Source organism: Phoenix dactylifera, chromosome 1, assembly GCF_051530095.1.
Source record: "Phoenix dactylifera cultivar Ajwa chromosome 1, Ajwa_hap1_PhDact_Kaust_v1.1, whole genome shotgun sequence".
Taxonomy (NCBI): Eukaryota; Viridiplantae; Streptophyta; class Magnoliopsida; order Arecales; family Arecaceae; genus Phoenix; species Phoenix dactylifera.
The window spans coordinates 53,212,316-53,220,199 of NC_143190.1; positions in this window are offsets into that span (position 1 = coordinate 53,212,316).

The window sequence follows — 7,884 nt, forward strand, 5'->3', positions numbered from 1 at the left end:
TCTGGGGCGGTATTCAAGGTCGAACTCTCCGAGCTCAACTGCTCATTTGGCAACCCTTCCGGCACGATCCGACTTTTGCAGTATTTGCTTCATAGGCTGGTCGGTCAGTATGGCTATGGTATGTGCTTGAAAATAAGGCCGGAGTCTCCGAGCTGAAATGATCAGGGCAAAAATTGTCTTCTCAAGCTTAGAATATCGGGTCTCAGCATCCCTGAGGACCCGGCTGGTATAATAGACTGGCTTCTGGAGCTTGTCTTCTTTCCGGATCAGGACTGAGCTCACTGCGACCGGGGAGACGGCCAGATACAAGTAAAGAACCTCGCCCCGCCGAGGCTTGGTGAGTAGCGGGGGAGAGGCCAGAAGGCGCCTGAGTCCTTCAAAGGCTTGCTGGCATTCCTCCGACCACAGGAAGTTCTTTGGCCGCTTAAGGATCTTGAAGAAAGGGAGTGATGAGAGCACAAAAGTGCGATCTACATATCACTTAAATTAGTATTATTGCTAACAAATAATGATAAAAGTTCTGCATTAATATTATATTTTTGTGGGGTGCAGGTGATTATAAATCAAAGCTAAGATGCGCATTGGGTCCAAACATCACCGCAGGTGACCAGCCAACTGCATGTTTCAGCCCCAGTTGCACACTAGAAGAAGTCTAAGTTCAGCCATCCAGTTCACTGCAACAAATTCCCAGCAGCCCGTGCAGCTCAGCCCGATGGAGCCCACGTGCAGCCCATCCTCTTCTCCCGTGAGCTATCCAAAGCGCCCAAGGCCATGCTATCAGCTCCTTCAGCCGTCCGCATGTGAATCTTCCGTGATCAGCTCGCTTCCGAGTTCCAAATCTCAGCTTCCTTCCGCTTCTCCCGCAAGCCAGAGCATACATCCCAGCCGTCACCACCGCATCATCTACCGCGTCCGAAGATCCTGCATCCAGCTTCTCCCAGATCTAGGTCCCTGCGTCCACACTTCTTTCACCCAGCAGCCCGTGCATCTCAACCCGATGGAGTCCCAGATTTCAGCTCCCACGCGATCAACGTCTGCTTCTGCCGCAGGGTCCGCGTCCAAGCCCCAATCTCGTCCACGTTTCCAGCCTCCTCCCAGCCGTCCGCATGCACCCTCCCAGCAAAGTCCAGCCATCTACGTGTTCATCCAGCCTTTTCCAGCATCCTGCGAGTGACCCACGTCGTCCGCTTCTTCCGCGAGCCAAGATTCTTTTCTTCCGCCCAGCTCTCCCGAGATCACACGCTCCCGGATCTTTCTCCCCACCAGCGCATCATCCGAGTCCGCGATTCCAGCGGGGAAGAGATCGCGATCCATCCACGATCGGATCCTCCAGGCCACTGCAACCTCCCGAGATTCATCCTATCCATTTGTTTCCACCGCGTGCGGGGAAAGGGGGGATTGATATACCTCTCGGCTGGGATGGGTTGGGGGGGGAGTTCATTTCGAAAAAAACAGAGTCTCAGCCCCATTCGAAAAAGAAGAAAAAAAAGAGAGGAAACAGGGCATGCCCTGTTTCCGAAAATAAAAAGAAAAAAAAAAAGAGAGAAGGAAGAGGAACAGGGGAGATTTCTTTTATGTTGATGGACGGCTAATTTCTTAGGGAGGGAGATGGAGGAACCTTTGATGTATTGCTCTTTAAAGTAAACTCTAAACTTTTGCCTTGAATGAATTATATTTACTGATATGTTTTTGATCCATGCATAGTTATTTCGTAGATAGCTCTTTAAGGGATTATGATTATTGATATATGGATTGCTTTAGTATTTGATTCGCCGTAGACGTAGAAAGCACGACGAATGCTTAGAAATTGAGTTCATATGTTCATGAAACATATACCATGATTAGATCTATCCTACCATTCATTTTTAATCAAGAACCATAGAGTTTATTTCTTGGATGCAATATCATCAAGGGGGATTCCAGATCCCTACCATCTTTATTTCATTGAACTTTGTTTATTGCTATATTGTTCTCCAATTTTAATTTATGAAAATCAAAACATCATCTTAATCCACATATTTATTCAACTGAAAATTACATCTAAAAATTACGCTAATAATCTATAGATCGTTCCCTGAGGATTCGACCTCGGACTCCCGAGAATTTACTACTTGTGCGATTCTCCTATACTTGGGAGATTAGTTTCGCGAAAACATTTTTGCGAACGCGTTAAGTTTTTGGCGCCGTTGAGATTAAAGCCCTTGCAAAAGCTTGAACCAAATTCTGAAATTCTTGAGCTTTTTAAGCAAGTAAAAATCAATGTACCTCTTCTTGATGCAATCAAACAAGTGCCTTCCTATGCAAAATTTTTAAAAGATTTGTGCACTGTCAAGCGTCGTTTAAATGTCAAGAAGAAGGCATTTTTGGCTGAAAATGTGAGTGCGATTTTACAGCATAACATTCTCCCTAAATATAAGGATCCAGGTTGCCCAACTATCTCGTGCATCATTGGCAATTTTAGGATTGAGCGAGCATTGCTAGATTTAGGAGCGAGTGTGAACTTGTTGCCATATACGGTATATGAGCAACTCGGTTTGGGTGAGTTGAAGCCAACAACTGTGACCTTACAATTAGCTGACAGGTCAGTGAAGGTCCCTAGAGGGATTATTGAAGATGTGTTGGTCCAAGTAGACAAGTTCTATTTTCCTGTTGACTTTATCGTACTGGACACACATCCTGCTTCCAATTCACCATCTCAGATTCCGGTCATCTTAGGACGTCCATTCCTTACAACTTCTAATGCATTGATCAATTGTAGGAATGGTGTCATGAAGCTTTCTTTTGGCAATATGACCTTGGAACTGAACGTCTTTAGTATAGGTAAACAACCCAGTGATCATGAAGAAAGTAAAGAAGTTGAATGGGTTGAAACCATTGCGGAAGAATATTTGTTAAAAGAAATATTTACTGAATCGGCCGACAATGGTTTAATAGATTGGTGTTCTGAAGGTACTGCTAATGATGTGGTCCTACCTGGTTTAGATAATTCGGATGTTATGATGGTCAATGGGTGGAGACCGCGAATAGAGGAATTTGAACAGTTGCCACCTCGAAAAGCAAAGATAGTACCATCCCATGAACAAACACCTAAGCTCGAGTTGAAATCTTTACCGAAGGAACTCAAGTATGCCTTTCTTGGACCCGAGGACACATTTCCTATAATCATCTCATCTGATCTGGATCATGCCCAAGAAAGAAAATTACTTTGTGTTCTAAAGAATCATAAAGGAGCTTTAGGGTGGTCTATTGCCGACTTGAAGGGGATTAGCCCTTTAATTTGTACGCACCGGATATATTTGGAGGACAATGCCAAAACCACAAGGCAAATGCAACGCAGGTTGAATCCTACGATGAGAGATGTGGTTAAAGCAGAAGTCCTCCAGTTGCTTGACGTGGGTATTATTTACCCAATTTCCGATAGCAAGTGGGTGAGTCCTACTCAAGTCGTGCCCAAGAAAGCAGGTCTGACGGTAGTGAAAAATGATCAGGGTGAACTAGTCCCAACTCGTGTTCCGACGAGTTGGCGCATGTGTGTTGACTACTGAAAATTGAATTTAGTCACTAGGAAAGATCACTTTCCCCTACCCTTCCTAGACCAAGTTTTGGAAAGAGTTGCAGGACACAAATTCTATTATTTTCTCGATGGCTATTCCGGGTACTACCAAATCGAGATTTCACCAGAAGACCAAGAGAAGACTACCTTCACTTGTCCTTTCGGCACATTCGCTTTCCGTCGGATGCCATTCGGGTTGTGTAATGCACCTGCAACATTCCAAAGATGCATGCTCAGTATTTTTGAAGAAATGAACGAGAAATTTTTAGAAGTGTTTATGGATGATTTCTCTGTTTTTGGCGATTCATTTGATGATTGCTTGTCACATTTACAAGCAGTCTTAGCTCGATGCATGTGTTGGGGTATGTGGAGACCATTGGTGATGAAGAGAATTGAAGGAGAATCAATTCTGCATAATTCTGTCTGGCGGACTGTCGGAGTCGACTCGAGCTACAGTCGAGTCGACTCGGGAACAGTCGAGTCGACTCGGGAACAGTCGAGTCGACTCGGGAACAGTCGAGTCGACCCGGGAGGAGAAAGGCCAGAAGACCGAGAAAACCATGTTTCTGTCTCGACTGTCAGAGTCGACTTGAGCTACAGTCGAGTCGACTCGAAGCATCGTCGAGTCGACTCGAGCTACAGTTGAGTCGACCCTAGATCGTGCCAGTTTTGTCCAGACGTGCCAGAGTCGACTCGAACCACAGCCGAGTCGACTCGGGCTCGCGAAAAATCGTACGGACGATTTTCTTTTGGTGTTTTTGGTGGCGTTTCGACGGCTATGATCATCTGAAGGTCTTGAGACTATATATAGGACTCATGAGAGCCCTAGGAGGCGAGATATTCAAGGATATTTTGAGAGAGACTCTTGTTTTGTGCGGCTAGGGTTCTAGAGAAGAAGAGGATTGGGATCCTACTTCTTGTGCAAAGGGAATTCTGTGTGAATCTCTTGTAGAGCGATCACGTGTGATCGTTCGGGTGTGTGCTATCTCTGTAATCTGTTCATCCTAATTGAGATTTGGAGCGGTGGAGGACGTAGGCTACTTGTAGCCGAACCTCGTTACATCTTTGTGTTTGCTTTGCTATTTTCTTCCTATTTCTTCTTCTTTTGGTTTGATAATCCGCTGCGGTGCTCAAGTGTTTTACCCTATTAATACCACGGGGTAATCTTTTGCCCTTCGTAGCGGAAGCGAAGCGGTGATCCTTGAGTCCGGTGTCGAGGGAGCGAGAGAGTGATTATCCGTTTGCTTCTCTCTTTGCTTGTCCGACGTTGGTGGTTGTACCGGTGTGAGTGGGTTCCGGTGCTGGTCGCTGCCAACAGCATGGAAAAGAATTTGATACTGAATTGGGAGAAATGCCACTTCATGGTGCCAAAGGGAATTGTCCTAGGACATATTGTTTCATCGAAGGGCATGGAAGTTGATAGAGCTAAGATTGACCTAATCGCCAAGCTACCTGCACCCAAGACGGTTAGAGATGTTAGATCATTTTTGGGTCATGCTAGATTTTATAGGAGGTTCATCAAGGACTTTAGTGTCATAGCTCGACCATTATGTAACCTCCTATCCCTTGATACACCGTTCAATTGGACCGAAACCTGTCAAGAGGCATTCGAAAAATTGAAGGCTATGCTTAGCACTGCACCCATCGTGCGACCACCTGATTGGTCATTACCTTTTGAGATCATGTGCGATGCTAGTGACTATGCGATAGGAGCTGTCCTAGGACAACGCAAGGATAATAAGCCATATGTCATCTACTATGCAAGCAAAACCTTAAATGATGCTCAAATGAATTACACCACCACCGAGAAGGAATTGCTTGCAGTAGTATTTGCATTAGACAAATTTCGCTCTTATATCCTTGGTGCTCCTATTGTTATCTTTACAGATCATGCAGCGCTAAAATATTTACTGGATAAGAAAGAGGCCAAACCACGCTTAATACGATGGATACTTCTACTCCAAGAATTTGACATCACTATCAAAGATAAAAAGGGAGTAGAGAATGTGGTTGCTGACCATCTATCACGGCTAGTTGTTCATGATTTGGTGCCACAGTTGCCCATCAAGGACTCGTTCCCTGAAGAGCAATTGTTTGCACTTTCTACTATACCATGGTATGCTGATATTGTAAACTTTCTTGTCACGAACCGGATGCCGGAGCATTGGGGATCGAATGATAAGAATAATTTCTTGCGTGAAGTAAGAAGTTATTATTATGATGCCCCCTATTTGTTCAAGTATTGCAATGATCAAATCTTTAGAAGATGCATTCCGGATCATGAGATACAAAGTGTACTCTCTTTTTGTCATGCCAGTGCTTGCGGAGGACACTTTGCATCTAAGAAAACAGCAGCTAAGGTGTTACAATGTGGTTTTTATTGGCCTACACTATTTAAAGATGCCCACGAGTTCTGTAGGACATGTGACCCATGTCAACGTGTTGGAAGTCTAACTCGTAGGCAAATGATGCCTCTTCAGCCCATTACTGCTATTGAAATTTTTGACATGTGGGGAATTGATTTTATGGGTCCGTTTCCACCATCTTTTGGCCATGAGTATATTTTAGTTGGTGTTGAGTATGTGTCAAAATGGGTAGAAGCTGTTGCCTGTAGAACTAATGATCACAAACCTGTTTTGAAATTTATGAAAGAAAACATATTTTCTAGGTTTGGGATGCCCAAGGTTATAATTAGTGATGGGGAAAAACATTTCTGTAATAAACCTTTTGAGATTCTGTTACGAAAGTACGGTATCACCCATAGAATTGCAACCCCTTATCACCCGCAGACTAGTGGCCAAGTAGAGTTAGCCAATCGGGAGATTAAACGAATTTTAGAGAAAACGGTGAATCCATCACGCAAAGACTGGTCTTTAAAACTTTCTGACGCATTGTGGGCTTACCGTACTGCTTATAAAACTATTCTTGGTATGTCCCCGTATCGGCTAGTCTATGGAAAAGCATGTCATCTACCTGTTGAAATAGAGCATAAATCGTATTGGGCCATTAGAAAATTAAACTTTGAATTGTCAGATGCTGGTTTAGCTCGAAAATTACAATTAAATGAGTTGAATGAAATTCGACGGGATGCGTATGACAATGCTAGACTTTGTAAAGAACGAATGAAAATTAGGCATGATAAATCAATTCTAAGAAAATCTTTTAAACCTGCACAAAAAGTTCTTTGTTATGACTCTCGCTTACATCTGTTTCCTGGAAAGTTACGATCAAGATGGACAGGTCCTTTCATTGTAAAAACTGTTTTTCCACACGGGGCAGTTGAAATTGAGAATCCACAGGATGGCACAATTCTTAAGGTAAATGGACACAGATTAAAACCTTTTCTTCAGAATTTTGCAGATGAAGAGGACTCCTTTTCCTTGGAGGAGCCTTCTTACAACTGAGCATGACGACCAAGGTATGTGTATATTAGTTAGAATTCAATTTTTTCTTTTATTTCTAGTTTTTTTCTTATTTTGTAGGTCTTCTTTTCTGGAAATCAACAACTCAAGGTATTCTTCTTCTCTCTATTATTTTCTCTATTGTCTCTCATATATAGTTTTCTTGCATTTTTTACATTGAGGACAATGCAATGTTTAAGTTGGGGGGAGGGAAATATTTTGATCAAAAAAAAAAAAAAAAACTTGTTTTTGCATTTGATTTATTACTTTCTTTTCTAAGCAAATGCATATGTATTTTCATATTGAGTTTGTGCAACTATTAAGGCAAGGAACACATGCATACTATGATTTATCAGAGACCTATTATTAGATCCCCACACGTGTACTTAATGACAATAGGAAGGCCTCAGGAGTTCATATTTGTTAACTGCATTTTTGTTAGCCTTATCCATAAAAGAAGTATGAGTGTCCTTGTTCATACCATAAGGTTCATGATTTGGTTTTCATATAAAAATAGAGGTTGAATATCCCGACTAGATTACTTAGGTGCCTTATGATCCGACCTTGGTTGACCTATAGTCACAATGCAGTCACATATATAATAAAAATATCTATATGGTTCAGTCTACCATCTCTTTTCTTGCACAATAAAAAAAAATATTAAAAAAAAAACTTATGATGACAAGTCTGGCCTCGTGGTGTAGTCTGGTTCGAGTAATTAAGTCTGAGGGATGTTTCACCTAATGTCTTGAGCCAACTGGATCGGGGGTCATTGACTGAAAGCTCGCTACATGGACCTTACTAGAGCCTAATGGGGTTGGATAGCTGTAGTTGTCATGTGTATTGAAAGAAAAAAAATGAAATAAAAATAAGCATGAATGAGTTGGTTAGGCTGAACCTAGTGACATGTGGTAATGGCTGGTTTGACTC